The sequence below is a fragment of the Armigeres subalbatus genome, unplaced genomic scaffold (genome assembly GCF_024139115.2).
Source record: "Armigeres subalbatus isolate Guangzhou_Male unplaced genomic scaffold, GZ_Asu_2 Contig291, whole genome shotgun sequence".
NCBI lineage: Eukaryota > Metazoa > Arthropoda > Insecta > Diptera > Culicidae > Armigeres > Armigeres subalbatus.
In genome coordinates, this window is record NW_026943032.1 from 22,803 (window position 1) to 27,386 (window position 4,584).

General features: G+C 39.6%; 1 long non-coding RNA gene across 1 annotated transcript; it reads left to right on the forward strand.

Moving 5' to 3' along the window:
• Positions 1-2,602: 2,602 nt before the first annotated feature.
• LOC134203908 (uncharacterized) lies at positions 2,603-3,738 on the forward strand. Its single transcript, XR_009977732.1, has 3 exons — positions 2,603-2,915; positions 2,983-3,200; positions 3,302-3,738. It is a non-coding gene; the product is annotated as an uncharacterized LOC134203908 (long non-coding RNA).
• Positions 3,739-4,584: the final 846 nt, after the last annotated feature.

Sequence of the window (4,584 nt, forward strand, 5' to 3'; positions counted from 1 at the left end):
TCCAGTAGAAGCTAATAAATCCAATAAACGTATTTCAATTATTTTAGGAGTGACTAATACTAATTGTCTTGGTAATAACTTGTACAGCCACCCTTATTTAATAACCATGAACGTCAAACCATTTCAAGGACTACTAGTTCAAAACGATTCCCGAACAATCCCCCTCTTTCCCGATCCCTAATCTCCCCATCGCATATCGGATTGATCCAAACGTCCAGTCGGGTCGCCACCGCCGCTCGTCGTCATCGTTGCACAATATGGAAATTAACCTTGGCGTGATTGTCTATTCCATTACCTGCTGCCGCGATGTAGTTTTTATTTTGCGGTTCACTATTTCTACAATTTCCATTTTGCTCACACAATTTACCAACCGGCGCGGCGCGCGGCGGTTGGCGGCACCGTCGAAACCTGATTTGATTTGAATCACCCCCGTCCGGCACCTGCGCCACCTGCACCCGACCGGCGCCACATGCCGCGACCCACTCTTCTAAGCGCAATCATGATGCTAACTACAGGGCTAAGGAGGTTAATCGGGAAGGGGGCGTGGGGTTGTATTCTAAGCGCGGGATTACAGATAGATGGCAATTTTAGCGGTATCCGGAATAATAGCACTAAAAATGCCGGACCGTAAGAGAGTAATTGTGCACTTTTAGAGTACTACCGGGGCTTGATCTCTCACTCGTAAAGTGTTCGATCGCAGAGTTCGGGTTACATTCTAGTGGCATTGGTGTAGCTAGGAGCTTAACAACTGCGGACGTTAATTTGGCGAATAAAGAAATATAATAAAAGATTTGTATAACCCAAGAATTCAGAACCCATTGATGATCAACACTAAATTTACACATGCTCTTGCTTCAACAACAATGTTGTTACCAGTCGCCCTTCACCCATGAAACGGTTCACAGGATCTCGTCTCCGGAGAACGCTTTGTCAGCAATCAGACCATAAGTCGATATCGTGTCAGTTGAAAACTGTGGAAGAGCATAATGAACACTAAGCAGAAGAAAAGCAGAAGAAATGATGCATTAACTTTGTTTATCTAAAAAAATTCGAAAATAAGAAGTCCAAAATATTTAACTGTTAAAACAAATTAATTAGGGTGAAACGACCTATTATGGAGGGGTTAAGCACCGTGTCAAAACAAAATTTATTACAAAAATTCTTCAAAAATTACCTGTTGGTTGATTTCCACATTGTAGTAGTTGAATAGGATGCTCGTTAACTATAATTTCGTAAAAATTACGTCCATTGTGCTGAACTTATGTTGTTTTGTTTTCATCACAATAAAAACAAACTACCACAATAACAGGACGCAGTTGCCTATCGTTGCGATATTTTTTGAAGGTCAGTCCTATTGTTGCGGTATTGCATGTAATTCTTATGGAGAGCGATACCGCAACAATAGGACCTTAGCACTACCGCAATAATAGGCTCAAAGGATTCAAATTTTTAACGAAAAATGCTGATTTTTCATCATTTTGAACGGAATTTTGTGAAACAAAAGCTGTTCTAGTCGTTAATCCGAAGAGTTTTAGCGTACCCACAATTTTTTTCAATGATATTATATCCCGAATGGACTTATTTAACACTACCGAAACATTAGGGCATACCACAACGATAGGACGTTTCACCCTAGACTCTGTGACAACATGGCCGAATGCAATTTGGCTAAACAGACAATTAAGCCGAAACTCATCTGGTCCAAAAATATCGTTTGGTCGGACAGTTCATACGGTCGAATATATTTTTTGACCGTATAGGTTGTTTGGCAGAATATGGTCGTTTGGGTTTGACTGAAAGGGCTGGAAGGACCATTTAGTCGTTTATCCGAATAGGTGGACTCGTAGCTTAGTGTTCATTCAGCACTTCCACATTTATTTACTGCGAGGTTTCTAAGCCAAATTACCATTTTTGCATTCGTATCTCATGAGGCTAACACGATGTTACTTTTATGTCCAAAACAGTCGAGATAATTCCCTACCCGAAAATCGAACCCAGCCAACTTCAGCATGGTCTTGCTCTGTAGCCGCGCATTTTGCCGCATTGCTTAAAAAGGCCCCCCAATAGGCCAAAAACGCCATTTGTCTAAAATGATCGTTTGGCAGAAAAGATCAATGTGAAAAGCAAGGGGTGAGAAATAAGGAATGACTAATGAGGTGTCTCACAGCACACTTCAGTTTTCTCACTTTTCACAGTGAAAGTGAGAAGTAATGCGTCTCACATCGCTCTTCCCATTTTCCGCTGTGAAAAGTGAAAATTAAGTAATTAGGAATAAGAAGTAAGTAGTGATTCGTCTCACTTCATACTCTTCGTTTCTCATTTCTCAATTCTCGCTGAGAAAGTTGAAAAATTGAAAAAAAAATAACAAATAAAGAGTGCAAGGAGGCTTCTCACTTTTTATTTCACTCTTTTCACTATTCACAGTGAGAATTGAGAATTTGAAAAATAAGGAGTGAAGAGTTATATCAACAATCAATATGAAACTGGCGATTTTTTTGTGGTTCCAATTTCGTATGTTATGAACGGTCTTCGGTACCCAGTTATGAAAGCGTCGCTTCAAACGTAATCTATTGATGTCATATTAGAACAAATTTTAACACTGTTGTCATAGCAACATTTTCGTAGGTTGTTTTTTCTTCAAACAAAAACAATCCACAAAAATGGAAGCTGATGAAGGCATAGACCATTACTTACATGGAGTAGTGGCCATTTTCATATCTCTTGGAAGTGACTGTGTACACGGGATGTGTGACGAGTTGTTCACGGGGTTAACCGGATGTTGAACTGCAGCCAATACACTGACGGACTCGCCATCCGAAGAATCGGCAGCGACTGAGAACGCGGATCATGGGCACCGAACTAAAACACCATAATCTTTTACTGCAGATGCCTGTGCTGAGCAGGATGAGAACAAAGTATTTTCTTTTTTCAATTGAATAGTAAAAAATGATTGTGAATAAGTGGTTTTGATCTATTTTACAGGGGTTGATGAAGTGCAATCCAATATACAGATTGATTTACTCGAGAGCGTAAAGCAATAATCAATCAATCGGCCATTTGCATAGAGAAGAAATGTTTCTCACAATGAAGGTATTAGGAGTGTTTATTTGAAGAAGATTCTGACGTTCGTGCTTTGTGAGGTGGTGCTTCGGACAGCGGCTAGAACCGATCCGCGTAAAATTCTTGAAATTACCACAATGGTGAGTTAAGAAGGGGTAATCCTCGGGGTAATCGATTATTTCGATCCAGGGTGTATGGTGAGGAAAGTAATTTTATTAACCTAACGCATTTCTGTTTGTAGAGCGTCCAAAACTTCACTATGTGTATGGCATTCGAATGCGGACATCTATTTGTAGCGAGATGAAGAATTGCACCCAACATTGCCGTCGGAGCGCGTGTGAATACAGGTGTAAACCATTTCGAAGAAGGAGTCAGGGCTGGAGATGTGGTTAGAAGTTCGGATATATAACCGGCGAAATGGGACAGGGGATGTTCGCTGGCGTATCACCTGAATGAACGTATCGCTGAGCTGTGCCGCAATATTGACTTCTGGTGAGCTCACCCGAAATTCAAGCACATTCCAGACTCAGGTCATGACATATACCGTTTTCGAGACCAGAGCATGCACCCCAGGCAAGTGCACACACCATGATTTGTGTCGCCGCAATACACGGGGAAGATTCGCCACGAAGAGCTATGCCTAAGAACATCACGGAAAGGGTCAAAGTGGTCATTCCGGTGAAATTAATGTGACAATTAATAACCATTAACGTTCATAATTGAATTGCATTCCTTATGTACAAGAATGAAAAGTAGAATATAAAATTAACCATTTCATGGAACAAAACAAATACAATACAAATATAAAAACACGTTTAGTTTTAAGGGTCTGTCTCATTTGGAGAATTAAACTGTAAAAGTGACATTTCAATAATTATCGAATAACCCTACTCGCAGAGCATGATTACTTTTGACAAATATCGAATCATTTTGTATCGCTGTCTTAATCGAATTGCTGGGTAGCACTAAAGTCACTAGATATACAGTCTGGCGAAGACACTGACTGGTCACCAATGGAACTGTCATTTGCGGGATCCAATCGAACATGACACTTCAAATGGGCTTGAAGCAATGGAGAGTATTGAGATAGTGCTAATAAATATATTGGAAAATTATTCCAAAAATATTTTTTTTTTTTCCAATTTCGTTTATTTGGTAGGCTCAGGCGTGTATAACACTTTACGGAGCCATTGTTCTTTGTGATATATACAATCAATATCATTTTATTATACGGTTAGTAAGAGGGGGGAATTCCAAAAATATAAAAAGCTACAAAGTCCAAATACAAAGGTAAAGGAATTCGTTCTTGGATTTACTAGTTGAACAACATTCTATTTGATTTTTCGCGAATAAAATATGGAAAAAGTGTTTTTACTTTGTGAAAGCAACATATAACAGCTAATAGTCGTGCGAGAGCTTGAACTTTTCCAAGAGCTGCGAAAATCTAACAAGAATTTATCTGATTGGAAAATCTCACGCTTTTCACTCCGCCAGACTTTATATCTAGTAACTTTAGGTAGCACT